The sequence below is a fragment of the Leptidea sinapis genome, chromosome 41 (genome assembly GCF_905404315.1).
Source record: "Leptidea sinapis chromosome 41, ilLepSina1.1, whole genome shotgun sequence".
In the NCBI taxonomy this organism is placed as follows: domain Eukaryota; kingdom Metazoa; phylum Arthropoda; class Insecta; order Lepidoptera; family Pieridae; genus Leptidea; species Leptidea sinapis.
This window is the reverse complement of record NC_066305.1, coordinates 8,449,208-8,473,141: the sequence shown is the minus strand read 5'-3', so window position 1 is coordinate 8,473,141 and position 23,934 is coordinate 8,449,208. Positions and strand designations below refer to the sequence as shown.

The 23,934-nt window shown below is 35.0% G+C and overlaps 1 protein-coding gene across 2 annotated transcripts in view; it reads left to right on the top strand.

Annotated features, from left to right (window-relative positions):
• LOC126976473 (ecdysone receptor) overlaps positions 1–23,934 on the top strand; it is a 252,619-nt gene that overhangs the window by 216,133 nt on the left and 12,552 nt on the right. The gene's annotated exons all lie outside the window — the stretch shown is intronic.

The window sequence follows — 23,934 nt, the reverse complement described above, 5'->3', positions numbered from 1 at the left end:
CTAGCTGTTTACTGCGACTTCGTAGTTTCTTAAAACTTAATAACTTTATATTAAACTAGCTGACCGGGCAGACTTCGTACTGTCTCAATGCCTCAACAAAAGACCTAAATTTTTTGTATTAAATAAACTTAAAACAAACAAAAGGAATCTTTTTTTGGTATACCCAATACCCGTGTTTTAAGGAATTTTATTTTTTACCTCCTAAGAAAGTTAGAAAGATATAAAAATTCTAATTAGTTATTCATTTTAAACTTTTATTTTTATTTAATTTCTGAACGACGCATGGTTGCTTTTATTTAATTCTGAGCATTAACCTATTTATTGACCTTTTAAACCTTCCCTGGACTTTTACAAATAATTCAAGACGATAAGATAATTAGACAAATCGGTCCAGCCATTCTCGAGTTTTGGCGAGATTAACGAACAGCAATTCATTTTTATATATATAGATGAAAATATCAAAATATTTTTTTAACGGCCCAGAACTAAACGAAAGAACTTGTAGATTATGCCTTGAGTCCGATGAAACGCCTCTTCATCTCCTATGCAATTGCGGTCCACTACTGCATTAGCGTAACACCATCCTTGGCGACTATACCCTACTCCTGGATGCTGTATGTAATACTCGCGTCAAGAAGATTCGTAAATGCGACAGGAAAATTTGACGATGAGCTATAAGTATGGGTGGAGAACACAATAGTTCAATTCTGGACGCGGTGTTACTAGTACCCGATCAGGATTAGCCGAATAGCCACCCTCTGCAAATATTAATAATAGTAAATGTCTAAGGAATAAAATTTGAAGACATACTTACCAGTGGGAGGCTCCTTTGCACAGGAAGCCTGCTAGATTATGGGTACCACAACGGCGCCTATTTCTGCCGTGAAGCAGTAATGTGTAAGCATTACTGTGTCTCGATCTGAAGGGCGCCGCAGCTAGTGAAATTACTGGGCAAATGAGGCTTAACATCTTATGTCTTAAGGTGGCGAGCGCAAATGTAGTGCCGCTCAGAATTTTTGGGTTTATTGAGAATCCTGAACGGCACTGCATTGTAATGGGCATGGCGTATCAATTACCATCAGCTGAACGTCCTGCTCGTCTCGTCCCTTATTATCATAAAAAAAACATAATTGAAATTTATCTACTCGATACTGATTATATTTTGTCTAAGAACTTACATTTAAGAACGTATAGTGCAAAAATGTTAGGTAGAGCACGGTGGTGGAGTAAGTAATTTGACGAAAGGTCGTGTAGTAAAGCGGTTTTTATGGAAGTTTTATGGAATAGGAGGACAAACGAGCGTACGGGTCACCTGGTGTTAAGTGATCACCGGCGCCCACATTCTTTTGCAACACCAGAGGAATCACAAGAGCGTTGCCGGCCTTTAAGGAAGGTGTACGCGCTTTTTTTGAAGGTACCCATGTCGTATCGTCCCGGAAACACCGCACAAGGAAGCTCAATCCACAGCTTTGTAGTACGTGGAAGAAAGCTCCTTGAAAACCGCACTGTGGAGGACCGCCACACATCCAGATGGTGGGGATGATATCCTAATTTGTGGCGTGTCGTGCGAAGGTGGAATTCGGCGGCAGGAATCAAGTTAAACAGCTCTTCGGAACACTCCCCGTGATAAATGCGGTAGAAGACACACAATGAAGCGACGTCTCTACGCAACGCCAAGTGATCCAGCCGTTCACAGAGCACTGGGTCCCCGACAATTCGAGCTGCTCTGCGTTGCAAGTTGTTAAGATGTTATACACTTCGATAATACTTACATGATATATTCTGGACTCTATATCATATCGAAGCTATTGTTGTCCATTTAATTATCGTCTGTTCGTAACTCTATTATAATAATTAGAAGCTAGCTACTTTTATTTTTAATAATGGAGGCAGTGTCTTGAGCGCAAATTATTCAGTTAAGATAAATATGATATGAGAAATCTCAATATAATTTTCGAAGACCTATCCAAAGATAGGGTTTGATGGAAACAAACTTATGAGTTTTAGTTCTGATTATGAGTACCTTAAATTTATTGTTTTTTTTTAATCTTAATACGGTTCGCAGAATACATTTACTTACCAAGTTTCGACAGTATAGCTCATATAGTTTCGGAAAAAAGTGGCTGTGACAAACGGACGGACAGACAGAAAGACATGACGAATCTATAAGGGTTCCGTGTTTTGCCATTTGGCTACGGACCCCAAAAAGGCGCCACTGTTTGTACACACCTACGAGCATTACGTACAAAGAAGCTATTTTCGGCTACTGCTCTACTTTTTTTTTAAAGTCAATTCTTTTATTTATAATAGTACAAACCAATATGTTTTTTCTTTTTTTGACTTACTCATGTAAGCCTTTCAGTTTTTGACATTTGAGTATTTTTTTTTAAATACTGACACACTTTTAACACAAATTATCTTGCCCCAAGTTAAGCATATATAGCCTGTGTTATGGGTTACAAGACAATGATATATTTAATACAATATACTTACTTAAACATACATAATATTCATACAAACATACATAAATACATTTCAACATCCATGACTCGGAAACAAACATCTATATTCATCATATAAATGCTTGCACCTACCGGGATTCGAACCCGGGACCTCTAGCTTAGTAGGTAGGATCGCTAACCACTCGGCTATACAAGTTGTTTGTTTTGTTGCGTCACTTTGCATATATTGTAATTGAAATGATTTGTAAAACAACTAAAATGTAAATCTTGACTTAAAAGAGTGGCAATGAGTTTCTTGCTACTTCTTCTCATTAGCTCAACCCTTTACGAAGTAGCGGTAAATTCAATAAGAAACAATATTTCATTCATTATTCATTTCTGTGACCTACATGAATAAAGTGTTTTTGAATTTGAATAGATAATTTATTATTGTTGCTATTTAAACCCTTAATATAATGTCTCTACTATTGCAAGTAGTATTAAAATCCCTTGAACACTTTTATTAATACGCGAATACCTCGAATTCATAATATTGAGATGGCAGCAGTGTTGTTTCAGCCTCGTCTCCACGGCTACACTCTCGACCTACTTACAGCCGTTTGGTTTTCCTCCTCGACTTATTTAATAACAATGATAATGACCCAAAAACTAAATTATTTTATCAACAACATACATGTTTTTAGCTGTTTCGAAGAAGTGTTAGCAATTATTTTGATATTTAGTGTGTTTACTGTATTAAAATGTTTAAATTTGAAAAGTTTTTAATGGAATAGAGAGAGGTCTTTGAACTCTACTTTTGCACGACCAGTCACAAATTAGGATATCATCCCCAACATCTGGATGTATTCCTCCACAGTGCGATTTTTAAGGAACTTTCTTCCCGCCAAAAATACTTTGAAAAGTGCACTAGATAAAGTATTTTTTCTAATTCCAAAGTGGTGTAAACAGTAACTATTTGACCGCGTGCAACGCAGAGCTGCTCGAATTGTCGGGGACGCAGTGCTCGGTGAACCGATAGCTAACTTGGCGTTGCGTAGGGACGTCGCTTCGTTGTATTTTCTACCGAATTTATCACGGGGAGTTTTCCGAAGACCTGTTTGATTGTGGCACATTCGTGTGGAGTTCCTACACAGTGCTGTTTTCAAGGAACTTTCTTCCAACAAAGCTGTGGAATGAGCTTCGTTGTGCTGTGTCTGGGACGATACGACATGGGTACCTTCATAAAAAGCGCGTACACCTCGCTTAAAGGCCGGCAACGCTCCTGTTATTCCTCTGGCGTTGCAAGAGAATGTGGGCGGTGGTGATCACTTAACACCAGGTGACCGGTACGCTCGTTAGCCCTCCTCTTCCATAAAAAAATAGATCACTTTTGAATTGAGTATTTTTTTAATGTTAATGTCCAATTGAAATCGAAAAAGAAACTTATGTTTGTAGTAATAAACAGTGTCATTGACCTTATTGGTTAGGCAGACTAATGAGCCCTTATGACAACTAACTCTTTGATAACTCGATGACGTCACGCACAGCACGCCTTGACCCAGATCTCTTTAAGCTATAGAACAATATCGTATAATGAGGTTAATAAAATAGCGGCTGTGTGGTTATGAATAATAGTGATTTAATGGAAATTACGCTGTTATGGAGCGCAGTGGTGTCAAGGGCGTTGGAGATGTCATATGCTCTTTATATCTGCGAGGTCAGATTACATTGAATAACCTCTGTGGATTCTAAATATAAGTTTTGATGCGCCGTGACTTCGTCCGCGTACATAGAGGACCGAGCACGTCATAGTAGAGTAGTGACATTTCTATTAAAATTTTATGACATATGACACTAATGACATATGCTGTCGCGATGATTTTTGTAAATAATGTGTTCTGCTAAGTCTTAGTATATTATTTTATTCTATCATCAATACTTTTCGTAGCGCACGCGAATATTGCAGTTTTAGTAAGGATCCCTAATATTTTTGAAAAATGACAAAAAGGCGTGGTGATACATATTTCTAAGTATATATTTTTGGATGAGACATTCATTCATTAATTGAGTTATTGTGCACAAATAAAAAGACAAGTAAATAAAGCGTTGATGGTGCAATGGTTAATTCCGTTATCCCTCAACCCGGAGCCCTGGGTTCGATCCTCGTCTGCCACATGCTAATGTATTTTTCGTTTTTGATTTCATACCATGTGCGTTTATTCGAAGCTTGTAAGAGTGGCAACGCTCTTGTAATTCTTAAGGTGTTAAGAGAGAGTATGGTACGCGGTGATCACTTACCATCAGGTAACCGTATGTTTTACCAGTGGGAGGCTCCTTTGCACATGATGCCGGCTAGATTATGGGTACCACATCGGTTTCTATTTCTGCCGTGAAGCAGTAATGTGTAAGCATTACCTGTGTTTCGGTCCGAAGGGCGCCGTAACTACTGATATTACTGGGCAAATGAGACTTGACATCTTATGTCTAAAGGTGACAAGCGCAGTTGTAGTGCCTCTCAGAATAATTGGGTTTTTTAATAATCCTGAGCGGCACTGCATTGTAATGGGTACGGCGTTTCAATCACCATCAGTAGAACGTCCTGCTCGTCTCGACCCTGATATTCATTAAAAAAAAAGTTTGCTGTTTTAAGACTCCTGAGTTAACATTATAAAATTTTTTATATTAATATTTCACAATTAAAAAAACTTTTTACAGTATGTTAGCATCATTCATCATCATAAAAAGCTAACCTACTTGAAAGGCTATAAACTGCCTTAGAGAGATAAAGATTTTACACAAATTGATTCTTTAGGAGGTTTTAAGCCAACGGAAATGACGCGACATCAATTTTAATAATAGAACCCTCCCTGATCTATTTACTCTAACATTCTCATGTCGGAGTGTGGGTAATACTAAATAAGGGAACAGAGCGAGACAAAAAATTCGAATAACTATTTACAGAGGTGGGAAAGAGGCTTGATGTAATACGAACACCTCCGGGCTCTGACAATATCGTATAATATGGGGAGGTTTGGGATACATTACACTGGGTTGCCATGTGTTTGAATAGTCTATGAATTTATTGATTCTATTTTAGTGAAAATATATCAGAACAAAAGTATTTGATATATTGTGTTTAGTGTTATGATAAGCTCTTGTTCTGTTGGCATACTTTTAGTTTTTAAAAAATTGAGTTGATAATTTTGAAATTAATAAGTTAATAAGCAAACTTAATGTCTCTGCGCATTTTACTCTCACATCAACTTAAATCATGCGGATTTGTTTTCAACTCTTCTACTTATTTATATATATGTATGTATATGTATATATAAGAATGGATAAAGAAGCAACAGTTGTATAATATAGAAATTATTATAGTATAGATTTAAAATGATATGTTTTCGAGCATTTCTAATATACTAGATACTACTACCGAAACAAATGGCGCTCTGAGAGAGAAGAAGCGGCGCAAGAAACTCTGCCAGCGTTCTTTTTCTGCGCTCTCTTTTTAATAAAATATACAATATGGTACTGTCATTGCTATTGCTATAAAATAATCATAATCTAGTCCCTGGCTGTCGGTCAGATATTCAGCTGTGGAGTAGTAGGATATGCGACATAGCCATTTTTTAATACTGGGACTCTATTATAAAAGTAATGTATACACTTAAAGCTATTATGTATCTTATGAAGCTTACCTTATTAATTACAAGTGGGAAGAGAATACCTGGTGGAGTATATCATTGTACCACAGTTGTAGTAAACAAATGAAAGCGCTTCCAATCTCAGTTTTCATGAGTTATCAGTCATTCCCCGGATGCACTGCAGCCCGGACGAACGATTAAAACGCCACCCGGCGGATGCAAACACTTTCACGTGTTAGACGTCTGCTGCATCCGAGTCCCCTTGCAAGCTCAACAAACGCTCTCTATTTTTACATTTATAAACAAAAAAGCCGTAAAAGCGCCGAATTCGGAAATTTATCGCTCAACAAATACACACTAGTTACACGCCCCGAAATCGTTCGGATTTCATAAACATCAAAAATTTATTGAAGTAGGCTTTACTTTGCGGAAATCTATAATTATCCAAATGGTTTGATTTTGCGGCTCAAACTTTGAGTTTCGTGCCAGATTTTGGCGAATCAACACGTCCTGAGGATGCCTCGTGTAGAGGCGAAACACGTGTCGAATTGTTTAAAGACAAATATTGGCGGAATTAACACTAAAGAAAACTCAAATCATTTGAACATCAAAAATGTAATGTGCTCTTTTGAATAGCAAGTTAATAGAAAAGTGTTGTAAACCAACTATATAAGGCTAATTTATTTATCTTTTTAAACATTACAGTTACGCAAACATCTCTATATATTTTAAAATAGTATGCAGAAATTCAAAATACATGCACAATTAGATAATTTCTTTGTAGTAACTTAGCTGAAAAGATATCTCTTTTATACTCATTATTTTACTAACATTTATTCTTCATAATATTTTGAAAGTACTTAAGGTTTACTTTTTAAACTTCAGTTGCCTGCCAATAGTAACAATTTGTGTTTCGTATGAAAAAATAATAAAATATGTCTTTGACTACAAAGTAAAAATGTTTTTTTAAATATATTGAATCTATCATAATATTATGTTCGAAAAAAGTAGAGCTTGTGAGAACATAATATTTAGAAACTTAACGGACATTCTTTTAAATCGATCAAAGTATTTTACAATAGCTGTTAAACATAGCAAATTAATTTGTAAGGTGCTGTATCCAATATATGGATCGTGTTCAAAGTTTAATAACGACTATATATTAATGAAAAATAAAATATTTTTTAGAATTTATCTATGATTATAAATTTAAGTAAGAACTTCTATTTTGGATGCATCAACCTTTAAAATCTTGAATTTATTGTTAGTGTAAGGATACTTCATGAACATGATGGTCGTGATTACTGTCATAATTAGTAATCGTATCCAACAAATTCAATGATTTTTTAACTATAACACGCCGATGAGGCACCACAAGCAACACCTGTTCACGAGTTGCAACATGGACCAGCCATCGTTCCTGCCCCGATTACGAATGTGGGATGGAGACTACGGTGCTTAACGCACATGTTATAGGTATAGGTATTCACGGGCTACTTTCAGCAACTCGACGTCTGCTATGCGCTTATTTTGCGTGGTAGGGTTAGGTTGCTAATCTTGCCATCCCAACTCGTCAAGGAAGTTACTCAAACCTCTGATGTCACCCATAACTTCGGGGAGAGTCCTTCGGGGTGACCCGGTATGTGGCCACACTACGGTACTCCTGGATGAGGTGTGTGGCCGTTTCTTCTGTCTCCATGCAAGCCCTGCACAGGGGACTGTCAGTGACACCTATATTAAACAGATGCTTGTTTAAGGAGCCGTGACCCGTTATTACATGAGTTAGCTTACGTAATCTTGATCGTGTGAGTTTCACCAGCTTGCGAGAAAGCCTCTGATCTATGCATGGTAGAGCCACTTTTGTCTGTCTGCATCTACTCATCTCCGTCCAGTATTTATTATGTAGCTCCTTGGTGTGCTGCCTTATGACTGATGCAGGCCAACCAGAGGGGAGAGGGACTATTTAACGCACATGTTAAATAATACAACATTTTGCTAAGGAACTATCGGTGCGTGCTCTGACCGGCATTTAAAGTTAATCTTAACAAATTATAATCAGCATCAATTAAGAATGAAATTAAGTTTCCACATTAGCGTGTGACGTGAAAATGGCGATTTTCACCGCGATTTCTATTTCAATCTATTTTCCCGCGGAGAAACCGATCGCTCTAGTTGCCGCCTCGACACACATCTTGCTAGAAAGTGCCGTAGAAAGTAACATTATGAGATCTCGGCTCAAACCGCCCATTGCATACATGCATCTCGCTGCACTTGCACGGTCACGCCTGATTTGTGCATATGCGTGCTAACATGGACGGATGCCTCACCAAGCTCCTTTTACGAACGTTTCTAGGGTTTCATCCGTAGTTTGTGTATTGATTCCTGCACTATGTATGCATCACAAAATAATGAAACTGTACTGTTGTAATTTAATTACAATTCGCTCAGCTTTTCATTGAGTATTAAAAGATGGGCTGGGAGTTTCTTATCAGCTTCTTTCCTATGTCAAATCTTCTTTACGAACTGATGTCGCTTTATGGCGTATATTGCAATATGTTAAGTTATTGTCTCACGCTATGGTAAATAAATATATCTATTTCTATCATAATGTATGTATTTATTACATTATCTATACTAATTTTGGAAGTTTGTTACTGCATCGCGCCAACAATACTAAATGGATATCAATCAGATTGCATGTTGGATTAATTGGAGTGGATTGGATGTTTTATTAATGTAATATCATAGCGGACGAAGTCACAGATAACAACTAGTTGATTAAATACTTACAAAGTGCTTGGGATCCTTTTGCAAAGACTGTTTTGTGTGTCGAATATATTATCTCTAACATAGACTATGAATAAAAATTTGTTACTTTTTATTTCACAAATAAAATTTGAAAAACAAAATTTTATGAACGATGCGGGATTCGAACCCACGACCTCCGGCGTTCCGTGCCGGTGCTCTAACCAACTGAGCTAACCGTTCGAGTATCGCCTCGTTATAAAATTCTGTTTGCTTTGGTCAACTCTCAGGTTGTGGCTTCATCTACAGGACCTACTTTACAGTTGATAACCTGCTCAACCCCAATATTTGCATATTAGGAAATTGACTTGATGTGGCTCTTGTAAGTCTAAACAATATGTTATGTTTTTAAAGTGATAACCCTCACTTCTAGGATTAATACTTTTTATTTATTTATTTGGATCATCAACACTACATGCTTTATATAACACATATTAACGTATGCTAGGTACATTTCTGATAAATCATCATTCGTCGGTAATCTATGTAATAATGTGGGTATTTGTACCCTTTACTGTCAAAAACCAGTATAAACTAAGCCGTCGTAAATTTTTTATTTTAATGACCAATTTGAAAAGCTGCCCATTTGCAACTCCACAAAATCCCTGTTGGGTTGAGTTATATTTTTTTTTACTTTCCTCTTTTAATTGTGACATTACTTTCGCTAGCCGATTTACAATGACGTGTTGAGCCTACAGGGTTGTGCAATCGTACTTTTGGTAGACTTTCACTAAATGGTGATCGCTTACGCGGTACGCCTGCGAAATTATTGCGTTGGCCATAGCTAGGGCTGTCAACGTTTACTGGAAAGAGGATATGCCTATTTTCAGATAGGGTAAATAAATAATATACAGGAATATAATATAAAGAGTATTTAATATTTCAATTCTTATAAATGTTGTTGTCTAATCTTTATTTTGATGTGACTTATATCTCCGTTCCTAAGCGCCTGATTTTTATGATTTTGAATACCAACCGGTTAAGTTCAGTAAATAAAAAGTCTTTAAATCAAATTCATTTCGAAATATTTCACCATGTCACAAGTCGCAAGTTAAATATTACAAAAAGATGGTACAATATGTGACGCCCTGCAATGGCACAGAAATATATAAAATAAAAAAGTTTAAAACAAAACAATATTAAGAAGTAAAGAATACATCTATGACAACACTGTTGTGGTCGTTTTTGCCAAAAAAGTCAGTTTATGTATTTTAACGTACTTTGATAGTGTTTCTATATCTACATATATAAATTAATTGCTGTTCGTTAGTCTCGCTAAAACTCGAGAACGGCTGGACCGATTTGGCTAATTTTGGTCTTGAATTACTTGTGGAGGTCCAGGGAAGGTTAAAAAGGTGAATAAATATGAAAGTGTTCGGAATTAAATAAAAACAACAATTTTGTATTTCCTTTGATGTGTCCCCCGTCGTCCGATATTTGTTTTGTATGGACATATTTTCTATGAGAGAATTTATTGACGCACGGTTTGACAGTTCTGCTGTAAAACAATTTCATTACAACAACAGGGAGCATATTTTACGAAATAATTCTTGATGTTATGATATATTATTGACAAATTCATAAAAACAGTATTTTATTCATTATATATATAACAACGTCTGTCGGGTCAACAAGTAGTTTATAAAATACACCTACATAATGTATAGTACAATAATTGATTTTAGAGTATGTTTGACAACCCTAGCCGTAAGCATCACAGTAATTAGTAACAACCTGAACGAGGTTATTTGAGTTAGTAGGAAATATTATTATAGCTCTTCTTTTTAACCGACTTCAAAGAAAGAGAAGGTTGCTTTTGCTTGTATTTTTGTTACCATTTCTTACCTCAGAAATTTTGTAATTTATGATATAACACAAAATATATGTATGATAACGTGACACAAATTTTACAAATTAAATTTATATATATTTACCCCCTTATTCATAATGGTCCGCTAACTTAAAACAGCCACTAAGGAGTGTTTTTTTCTCATTCTGACTTAGGTCAATAGAAGAAGACAGAGTGAGAATTAGCAATGCTTTAAGTTAGCAGACTATTATGAATAAGAGGGTTAGTCTGAGAACTAGGGGAAATCTCTGATTATTGTCATCCCCACCATTTTTGGGTCTTCAATTAACACAAAAACATCTTGACATCACCTAACTTTTTATTCTTAAAGCTCGTATTTATCTATATATATAAAAATGAATTGCTGTTCGTTAGTCTCGCTAAAACTCGAGAACGGCTGGACCGATTTGGCAAATTTTGGTCTTGAATTATTTGTGGAAGTCCAGAGAAGGTTTAAAAGGTGAATAAATCGCTAAATTCGGAAATTGCTGCTAAATTAAATAAAAACAACAAATTTGTTTTATTTGATGTGTCCATACATAATTTCTATGAGAGAATTTATTGACGCACGGTTTGACAGTTCTGCTGTGAAACAATTTCATTACGACAGCAGGGTGCATATTTTACGAAGTAATTTTTGATGTTATGATATATTATTGACAAATTCATATAAAAACATAATTTTATTTATTATCTACAGAACAACGTCTGTCGGGTCAACTAGTTTTAAATGAAATAAATTACCACTATTATACAACAGTTACAAAAATCAAAAAAAACTTTCCAGTACATTTGTAGTTCATTTAAAATTACACCTTATTGTAACGTATCGTAAAATAGATATTGCCGAAAACTGTGTGTAGCAAGTTGATATAACCCGGCTTGTTAAACTGAATGAAAACATTAATTGTAGTTAATTTACATATTAATCGACTCTACATACCAAACCTACATTTTTTGCTAAAACAATGCTATAGCCATCCCAGCCATTATAACGGGTTAACGAGTGTATTTATCTATGGATATCGAAATAATTCCATTCAGTCTGGACATACATAGTATTCTATGAATATACTAGCATAGACTTAGAATATACTAACGTATAGACTAGACAGTCCGATGGTGCGTGATCAATATTGATTTGTCAATCGAAATAATTCAAAACGTTTATCAGTTATCTCCATAACAGATGTTCTTTCTTTGCACGCTCTGTTCATCTATGCGGTAGTATTTGTTGCGTGGTAGCCATTTTGAATTCACCATCATTGATTGTTCTAATAGCGATAATATTATATCACTATAAAATTTTAGCTGCCTGTCGGTATATGTGATACAGCCCGCTCACAGATGCACGGACGGACATTTGAGTCTTAATAATAGGGTTCCTGATGGTAAGGAACCCTAAAAAAGATTATGAAGTAGGTGTAGGCATACCTACTGCGGTCATGGCGATTGTAACAGTATCGAAATATCGTGAGTAAACAGAAGGCTCCTTTGCACAGGATACCGGCTAGATTATGGGTACCACAACAGCGACTATTTCTGCCGTGAAGCAGAAATGTGTAAGCATTAATGTGTTTCGGTCTGAAGGGCGCCGTAGCTAGTGAAATTACTGGGAAAATGAGAATTTACATCTTACGTCTCAAGGTGGAGCGCGATTGAAGTGCCGCTCAGAATTTTTGGGTTTTTCAAGCATTCTGAACAGCACTGCATTGTAATGGGCAGGGCGTATCAATTATCATCAGCTGAACGTCCAGCTCGCCTCGACCCTTATCACCATAAAAAAGGCCCACATCACACATAATACCTATTAATGATTTAAATATTTTCTGGATAAGTGCAATATGATATTTTTAATTCTATATTACCAAACTCAAACACGAGCAATTTGTCCCTTCAAATGCAAACAGACAAACTATAAAACGACTTCTTTTTGTTACATATTTAACTTAGTTTGTAGATATGTCTCGAGAGTTGAGACAGACTTGCCATTTTCAGCGTGTAAAAGAATGAAAAAGTCGAACGGCGTGAGAGGAAAAACAAGTTATTATTAGTAGAATCGCGAGATTGGTTCGAGTTGTGATGCTATCATAAAATATAATGTGGCGAGAAGCGTTGCTACTTGCGGCAGGCGGGGCGGGGAGGGAGGTAGCTGGAGCAAGCAAGAGTCAAGGCCGCACGCTGCCCCCGGTCGTCGAGTCCAACTTGTCTCTCGTAGCGCCGTCTCGCTTCGCCCGCCCGACGATAGCCGAGTTCCCCCGAACCGCGACGAACTAGACCTTCTATGCGCGGGCGCGTTCCGAACAGCTGAGACGTAATAACACACTGACTCGGTCATGCGTGCGTTCAACTTTTGATTGGCTTTCTTTGATTGCTGCTAATTTATTGCATCGGACATTGTAGATTGTAAATAATGTTTTGACTACAATAATTGGGTATTATACTCATATTAAAATATTGTTTTTTAAAGTTTATTTTTGAAATTAGATAACAAATAAAATTTTGCAAAAATAAATTCAATCGATCATGTAACAAAAAAGTTATAACTATTTTAAAATTTCTGATTAGAGAGAGATACCTTAATAATATGTGACGTTACTTATCTTAGATTTGCCAAAGTAACTACATTAATTTTTTTTTCGAGACAAGGTTAGAAGACCCTTGCTCCACAAGTTAATATTCCTGTAAGTTTTTATTTCTTTGTTTGGATTTTAATTTTATTTTCAGTCTAAATCACTATTTTTATCTTAGTTTATTATAAAAAAATTAGTTAAATACCCAATTAAGGTCATAAGAACCATAGTGGTAAATAATAATATAATATTCTAATTATTAACTTTATAATTACTAATTTAATCATCTTATCATCTGTATGTAGCCATTTATTCCATATCTCTTATAATTTACATTTCAGATCTTGTTAGTTTTTGTTAGCTTATTAGATTTAGCTTAGATAGATGTTAGCTTTACATAGATTATGTACTTTGGTTAGATCACGATTTTAAACATTATTTAACTTTGATTTTTTGGTATGAGAATCACGGACGATTAAAAAGTAAGGACTCCGTGTCATCTTACATGATAAAGGTGAGGCACCAAAATAAGTCGGTAAATGTGTAAATATACAGCCCCACGCATACACTTACACTAATACAAGCCGATCGGCCGCCATTATGAGATTCGCCATCGTCTGTGACAAATCAGTTTGCGTCGCAATAAAATATTTTAAAAATGCCGTCGTGCGTTGTGAAAAAGTGTTAAAACAATGCTATAAAAGTATTTGTAGATATATGATTATTTAAGGGAGAAGAAATTGTGTAACTGGTATCCCCCGTAACCGCACACACACTAGCATAAAGGTGCTTCACTTTTCACATTTTCTACTAGTCCGTGATGAGAATATATTTCTATTTAAATTTTACACCTAACTACTTAGAATTTCGAAGCCTATGTTAGTAATTGAAGTCTTATTATTATAATTGTAGGATTTAAATTCGCATAAATAAGTTCACAGCTGTAGTAATGTTCGGTCAAGGTCACGTCTGAACAATAGTAATAAATATTATATTAATTTAAATTAAATCCGGACGTCTAGCTCAGTAGTTAGTGACCCTGACTACTAAGGTATTGGTCCTGGGTTGGCAGGTTTATAATATGATGAATACGGATGTTTGTTTCCGAGTCTTGGATGTTTATATGTATGTTTTAGTAAGTATATTGTATTACATATATCGTTGTCTTGTCCCCATAGTACAGGCTATGCCTAGTTTGGGGCAAGATAATTTGTGTAAAAGTGTATCAATATTATATTCTATTATTATTATTATATTATATTTAGAATGACACTTGCGCAGTCAACATTTTTCCTATAACTTAAAATACACCAGTCGTAGATATACAACTTTTCCGGGTGGGAGGAAAGTTGAATTAATAAATTTCAAAAGAGAACGAATTAATTTGCTAAGAATTCGAAGTTTAAAAGAACTCTTTCGACGGCGTATTATTCATTCAAGTAACACAAGTGACCTTCCCCAACTAACGACAACCTTTTATGCTGAAAGTTTAATTAAAATCTGATTCCTATCGCTGGATTAACTTTAAACAAATACTAGGTGTTACCTGCGACTTCGACTGCATTTACCAATGTCACATGCATAAATACAAAACAATCATAAATCTATCATAGTTAAGGCAAAGTTCGAGAGAAACACTTTCGTTCGACCGTTTTTCTCTACCAGGAAAAAGTCTTTTCATTTTTAGGGTTAGTAAATAGCCTATGAAATTCGCAAATAATGTGGCTCTCTATTGGTAATAGAATTATCAAAATCGCTTCAGTAGATCCAGAGATAGGGGGGTACCCTACAAACATTACCTCTTTATTATATTATAACTAGCTGACCCAGCAAACGTTGTATTGCCAATATTAAAATCGCGATACAAAAGTAACTGTTGATCGTAGATGGGTGAAAATTTGAAGTTTTTTTTTAATGCTGACTCATAATCAAACAAATTTAAAAAAAAATGAAAAAAATTAAAAAAAAAAGTTGCCGTGGACCACCCTTAACATTAAGGGGGATGAAAAATAGATGTCCGATTCTCAGACCTACCCAATATGCACTCAAAATTTCATGAGAATCGGACAAGCCGTTTCGGAGGAGTTCAACTACAAACACCGCGACATGAGAATTTTATATATTAGAGATAGATTGACAGGAATGCACGCCGGAAAATTATATAACATTCTTGTAATCTGTTATGTGTCAAAGCTAGCCTGCGAGAATCTTGAGTCAGTGTGCTCACTAGCGTCAATGACTGACATACTAACAAGGTTGACACATACTTGGATCAGGTAAACCAGTTTTACCCATCACTGGAACTTTCTCTGCTTCACAAATTGCGTCACAGTCTACCAAGGTCTTGGTAAGAGGTGATTGGTAATCAAATGTTGGGATGGTTGATGGATAGACTTCATAGAAACATTTATTGAGCTAATGTGGATATATTGGAAGAGGTCGACGCAGAAGTTTTATATTTAAACTAGCTGACCCGGCAAACGTTGTTTTGCCATATAAAGTATAATTCACGCGATAGTTTTATAAGTAATAAAATATTGCCTATATTATAGCCTGTACTAGCTGACCCGGCAAACGTTGTTTTGCCATATAAAGTATAATTCACGCGATAGTTTTTTAAGTAATAAAATATTGCCTATATTATAGCCTGTACATCATTTTGTTCTATTGTCAATAGTTTTTACAGCGCACGCAAAAATAGGTTTTCGATTTTACACCTTGTGTTACAAAATAGCAATTTTATTACGGATCCCTAATTTTGAAAAAATAAAACATACATACATAGCCTATAGCCTTCCTCGATAAATGGACTACCCAACACTGAAAGAATCATTCAAATCGGACCAGTAGTACCAGAGATTAGCGCGTTCAAACAAACAAACAAACAAACAAACACTGTAGCTTTATAATATTAGTATAGATAAGTTTGCCAAAGAAAATGAGTTCTAGCGGTTTCAGGTAGTAACGTCTCGTTTTACGTTAAAATGTATGATTTTTGAAAGAAAGAAATATGTTTATTTGAAACTTATAGAAGTGGGTTTCGGGACCCGGTACCGGGCCATCAAAATAAAATACCGGGCCGCAACATTCCTGCCTTGTTTTAACAAAAGTCTATAGGATAAAATTTCGTTGAAAATTTTCCGTGAACTTGGTTTCCTTAGCAAAAAATCAGCAGCCTACATATTTCGCACAAAATTTTTCTGACTAAATAGGCGATTACAATGTATGTAGTACTAAATAAACCTTTTTACTATTAATGAATGTGTATTCTTTTGGCTTGGGTTTAATCAAATTTAAGGTGGGTCACGATGGGGCAGTGTGGAAATTACCGCGCTATTGCAGAATAATGTTTGGAAAACACTGGTATAGAAGGTACACATAAACACAAAAAACTTAAAATAAACTTATGTAAGAGACAAAATAATAAACAGCAACAATATAAAAACTGAAACATTTACCCCCTTATTCATAATAGTCTACTAACTTAAAGCATTGCTAATTCACACTCTGTCTTCTTCTATTGACCTATGTCAGAATGAGAAAAAACACTCCTAAGCGGCTGTTTAACGTTAGCGGACCATTATGGGTTAAACTATACGTTAAGAAATGGTCCCAACACAGCCTATTTGCTGGTTTGAAAAGCAAAACTTATTTTAGCTTATTAGCGTATTATATTGGCATTTTAAGGATTTAAATAAAACACAGTGTTTTTACAATAGATATTTAGTTAACCCGAGCGACGTTTCAAGACCTTCCCAGATCTCGTTTTCAGATGGACTGCAGATGAAGTGAGTCAATATAGTAATTTTGTCATAGCTAAGCTTAGCGCCATTAATTGCCTCGGAGTGGTATTTGCTGTAGACAGATGGTTTTTAGCTTCACTTGTATGTTTGTAACCGACTTCTTTGGGCGCGATTTTGACCCACTTTAAACGGCTAGATTTCGTTCAAACTTTGTAGATTTATTTGGTATGTGTAGTTTTGGTTTTTATTAGAGATTATTTGAAGGACTTACAAATTATTGGATTTCAATCAAAACCTATTGAATACGAATATTTCACACCGCATTCATTACATTACAATTTGTCCTAGTTTCATTAACGTTGTTAGCAAAATGCAGTTTCACAATCTTCAATGTACCGCCAACAACTTATTTAAAACTGAATCGAAATTTTATTTTACGATTTAACTTGACCTCCTTTAGCAGAGGCTCGTAATTGTGTAAACCGTAAATGATTCTTGTTTACCTTCAGTCCGTTTTTAACTTTTGTCTTTTATAGCTCTTAATTGTTATATTAATTTATTTTCTCTGTTCAAGTACAATATTGGATTAATTTAAAATATAAGACTAATTAGTATTGCATTAGTTTGTTTTTTGTGGGAATTATTAGTTTTTTTGGATGTAGGTATTTATTACTTCTGTCTCCCTTATCCTTGACGTTTTCTTCCACCTGTTTAAACTCTTATGGTATCGTAATATTGGCCCGATCCGACATCTGTAAAGGGAACTTTTTTTTTGTTTTCTCTTCTCGCCTCTTTCCTCCTCCAAATCTTAACTTATTCAAACGGAATTTTGGAAATTGAATGAGAAGAAAATATTCTGTGTAGGCCTGTTTAAATTTTTCGTCCTATTTGATTAAGCAGCTTTAAGAATTGTTTAAAATTATCTAGCATTAAAACATTTTAAATAGTAATGAATTTCTGCAAGCTAACGGATTGTTCTAGTCTGCGAATGTTTCCCTTATAAGCGTCCCATGTGGTTCCCTTCTCAATTCTTCCACTTACATTAGCTCTGTAATATTGTAAAGGTTGTAATATATTAATAATAATACAACTACTTAGATCATATGATAAGAAAATCCCGTTCTTACTTGAGTATCCGCTAAGTGCTTCAACTTTATAACAACTTCTAGAAGGTAAGGAAAACGAAAAAAAATGGGAGACAAAATGCAGCATCTAGGTTCTGCAGGAGTCGGAGGAAACAGCTATGCTGTCATTACCCATTAAGGCGCGGTCATACCTCAATATCAACAAAAATTGGTTTCTTAGGGAGTCGATTACAACATAACGCAATGAAAATATTCTGACGCAAAAAATACAGTGCACAAAGAAGGATTTAATGATAATTTTTAACCGAATAGAATATTTATATATAATTTGAAATATCCAATAAAAAATTTGGAAGTTGCTTCCCAAAAATAAACTTTGGGAGTCAAAAATCTCCGAATTTTAAGCGATAACAATATTGTTTTTTTAAAGAATTGAATAGAATTAGTACTTTTCTAAAACTCAAACCGAACAATTTTTCAATTTATTATGTAAATTTTGAATAAACAAAAGAAAACCAGTAAAATAAATGCCCATTTGCTTAGCTTAGCCACATGATCAACACAAATATTGTAGGGTTGGTTGTAGCGTTTACAATCCTAGTCAGTCCGCGCCTTAATACGGATAAGAAGAATCTACCTACCGAATTTTTCTACGGTTGTACATTATGCTAGAAGGTACAATTGACTACGGCCATTAGAATCAGCTGTCACTTCCAGAGAAACAAGTTGCCTTATTAGTAATTAAATAAAAAGGGCTATCGCTATAGATCAATCTCTGGTAGAAATTACATACATGAGACACTAAGTACGAACCAATATATATACGACAATAAATAATAAATATAATAAGTACCTACTGGAAGAAAATTTCTGCGACGTTCATGTTATAATTGGAAGACTAAGTGTTAAAAAAGAAATAAATAAAAATCCAAATAAGTTTTTGTTTTAAACCTGCATAATATTATTCATAATACACACACACTAAGAATATTTATTTTAAGACGAATGGTCGTTCGTGCCAAATACCAGCTTATTAGCCTATTTTAAGTGAAGTATATAATATTCTTATAGCAGAGATTTATGTTTTTGTTTCTATAAAGTTTAATGAGTATAAAATCATTCAAGTGATAAATTGTTTTTTTTTTTTTTATATTGCACGAGTTTTCTACATAATATCTATCATATATAGTTACTTAAGTTGTACCTTATATACCTACTTAGCTCTCTCTCCTTATTTCTAAACCACGACTATAATAATTTTGATCCTTCTCATCATTTTCTGTATCTCTCTGATTTGATGTTAATCTGTTTTTAAAAGTACTTCAAAAAGTTCTTAAAACGGCTTATATAGGCCGCAAACAATTACCCCCTTATTCATAATAGTCTGCTAACTTAAATTCATAATAGTCTGCTAACTTAAAGCATTGCTAATTCTCACTCTGCCTTCTTCTATTGACCTAAGTCAGAATGAGAAAAAACACTCCTTAGCGGCTGTTTAAAGTTGCGGACCATTATCAATAAGAGGGTAAGTATACAAATCCGACAGCAATAAGCGAAAAAAATTATAGAGTCCATTTGATTGTTTGTTGAACGTTTAGTTACCTTCATAGTAGGAAAACAATATTAATTTTTAAAAACTAGATAATATGTCATAAACAAGATTTTTAAATTCATAGTGTTTTATCATTGTGAATAGTTAAATCTGAATGTGACTCTTTTTTAATAAGTTTTTCGAGCTAACTCTGTACTGGATAATTATTTTGGAATAAAATATGCGTAATTGTATAGAAAAACAAATTCTAATAATTATTAATAAATATAAACTACAAAATTCAACATTTAACTGCTCTCGATTGATCTGAGCCGCGCGCTACATGAAACGAGATTGCATTTCAGTATTGCCATGCTGGGTGCGCGATCTTATGCATTTTGCCCCTCGCGTAGGGTAATCTAGTAATTTGAAAAGTCCTGACAAAAAACCTGGCATTTCGATAAAACTTTTGACTTTTTAATTGATCTCGTTTAGATTTCTCGTAAAAATTAAAGAGTTTTTTGATATTAGTTAATATTTAGTTTTATTAATAAATTCCATCTAATTAAAAATAAAATCCGAGCTGGACTAAATCCGGACTAGAGTCTAAAAGTCCGGACATGTCCGGATTAATCCGGACGGATGGTAAACCAACCCTCGCGCTTTCTACCAGTGGGACCTTAGATTAGGGATTGGTCTCAAATACTACGCCCAGGTGGACGTACTCGAGCCAGTCTAGAACAATGTGTGACATTAACGTGCCACACGTGACGTTCCGTTGAACTTTGCTAATAATTGAATCTAAAATTACGGTTCGTAGTAAAACTTTGTAAAAATAATACTGTAAGAAACAAGAAAGACACTGGGATCACATATCATCAGTAAGTATTTTGTATTTTATTAATTTCTATGTAAAATAACACGAAGCTTATGTTACAAATTTTAAAAGATGCCTCAGTGTCAAAATACCACTCACACTACTGCGGTGTCTAGTTGGAGCACAGCGGAGACCAATCCTTAATCTAAGAGTCTTATGACTTCTTCAATGAGTCCGCTAATGATCCGCGGCGGGACTTATTTTTGAACGCTGACAAAACAAGTGAAGTGTCCTTCTCTGGTCGCACGTGGAACTAGTTTTTTGGCAGCAACATTTCGGTCGATTGCGCAACGCAGGTACAAAATAAAGGCCACCGACCCGTCTTACTAACACCGACGAGATACGACGCAATTTAAATTTATGCAGATAATATTTGGAAGCTGTTTGCATTTTAATGATTAATTCATTTGAGCCGTTGTGAATGTTTGTTCGTGTAGATGGGATTGATTTTTTTAAATAAAATTTATTGAAGTACTCTACAATTATTATTGTGCCACAAATATTTTTGAAGAAATTTTAATTATTTAATTGAGTGAGATATTATTGTTTTAAAGTGCAATAATTTTGAATAAAATAATGGCGATAAATAACAATTTCCAACCAATACTGACGGCTTTTGTTGTAATGAGCTATGACGTCATTGTTTGCGCTCAAGAAGTGCGCCAAAATGGCAGGAATTTTAAGTGTCCGCGTTGCGTCGATTGGCTACACAAGTTTTTTAAAGACTTTCATATATTTTTTCAGCATTAAATTTTAAAAAAAATTATATTACTTAATGTATCAATTAAAAACATAAAAAACTGACATGCAAAAATGTATCCAATAAGGCTTTTAATACTTTTACCCTGATAACGTGTGTGCTTTTCATAATAACAAACAAACACGTATTCGAATATTTTATAATACTACATAGTTAGGATTTCTATATAAAAATAGGTTAAAATTGACAAGAATCTTCATCAAATGTCAAACGAGATTCTAACTTTTAAAAATCGAATCAGAAAAAATGTATAGGTTTCGGAATTCTTGTAAATACATATAAGAATTCATGAGTAACAAAAGAAGGACTCCATGTCACCTTACATAGCAGTGAAGCACCAAAATAAGCCGGTAAACGTGTAAATACATAGCCCCACGCACACACTTACGCTAATACAAGCCGATCGCGGCCGCCATTATGAGATTTGCCATCGTCTGTGACAGATCAGTTTGCGTCGCAATTAAATATTTTAAAAATGCCGTCGTGCGTTGTGAAAAAGTGTTAAAACAATGCTATAAAAGTATTTGTGGATATATGATTATTTAAGGGAGAAGAAATTGTGTAACTGGTATCCCCCGTAACCACACACACACTAGCATAAAGGTGCTTCACTTGCTAATATCACGGCGCGGAGTCCTTCTATTTTTACTAGTCCGTGATAAGAATTACTTTCTAGTCATAAAAATAATACTAACCACACTATACGCGTTTATAACTATGTAATAGTTTCAACACGATTACAATTACTAAATTTATTTCCACGGTGACGCCAAATACCAGAAACATTGTAACATAATCGTGATAAACTAATTTGTATGCGGACTACGCTTTGAGAGAACCTTTTGTTTGGACAGGAAACGTTAGCCACCCAAAATTATTCTGTTACCACGTTTTACGAGCATTTCGGTGGAGAATATATGTCTGTCTTCCGCGTCGAGAATTTACTCCCGCTGTTTTTTTTTTAAATGAAGATAAGAGCAGGACATTCAGCTGATGGTAATTGATACGCTCTGTCTTTTACAATGCAGTGCCGCTCAGGATTCTCGAGAAACCGAAAAATTCTTAACGACACTACAATTGCGCTCGTCACCTTGAGACATAAGATGTTAATTCTCATTTGCCCAGTCTCGGCTCCCTACGACCCAAAACACTACTGCTTCGCGGCAGAAATAGCCGCCGTTGTGGTTCCCATAATCTAGCTGGCATCCTGTGCAAAGGAGCCTCCCACTGATTGATTCTGAAAGAAGTTCTACGTTTTCCGACATCGATAGACGCCTTATAGTCTAGCTATGCCTCACGGTTTCAACCGCTCGATTCAATTTTTATTTATGGAAAAGGAGGACAAACGAGCGTACTAGTCATCTGGTGTTAAGTGATCACCGCCGCCCACATTCTCTTGCAACACCAGAGGATTCACAGGAGCGTAGCCGGCCTTTAAGGAAGGTGAATGCGCTTTTTGATAATAACCATAATAAAAAAAAATGAATTAGGCGTTACTTTGCGGAAATCCATAATTATACAAATGATTTAAGTTTTCTTTAGTGTTAATTCCGCCAATATTTGTTTTTAAAAGTCTCGTGCCAGATTTTGGCGAGACAACACGTCCTGAGGATGTCTCGTGTAGAGGTGAAACACGTGTCGAATTGTTTTAAAAACAAATATTGGCGGAATTAACACTAAAGAAAACTTAAATCATTTGTATAATAAGAACAATATTAAACGCTAATCGATTGGTTCGATTGTCCTGTTGCATTCAAACCGCAACAAATGAACACAACACATGCATACTTTATAATTCCAATTAAGATTCCAGCTCCGTATATCTCGGTAACAAGCCACATCTTCGGCAAATAAAATTGCATTATTTTATCATGATTATGCGACTCCAATATAATTATTAAGCCAATATGGATTAACCCCCTTATTCATAACAGTCTGCTAACTTAACGCATTGCTAATTCTCACTCTGTCTTCTTCTATTGACCTAAGTCAGAATGAGAAAAAACACTCCTTAGCGGCTGTTTTAAGTTAGCATTTCGCAGTTAGCACAGCCATTTATTTAAATAAAATTCGCATAAAGTTTTAGTTAGATTATTTTGATCGGACGTATAACGTTTCCCGCGTTTATTTGCAAGGCAACTTGACATTCGGAAAACTTCAGAATAAATTATGTACCATTGTATTGACAGCGTTGTCAGCGAAAGAAGAAATCTGAGAGTACTAACGTTTCATATTAATATAAATTTATATTTATAAAATATAAACTAAAATAATTTATACGTGTAGATAGAGCCTCTTGTTGCTAGGCAACGCATATAACGAAAATAGAGGCTAACAGTTCGTCGCTATTTTTTTCGACGTGTTCACAGCCTATCTAGACGTATTTAAGTTATCTAAAGATAGAAACAATCGCCAAACATTTGATTTTTGCACACGCTATTTAAAGAATATAATTTATTTAATAATTAATTTAAAATGAAATTATTTTTTACTCAAGTATAAAATTAAATTTGTAACTAAAATTTCTCAAACCCGCGAGCTCTCGGGTTTCGTCCGAGCGCTCTTCCGCTGAGCCAACCGTTCGAGTGACGAAGGGTTCGTAAATCTTGGTATGTCTTGTTCAACT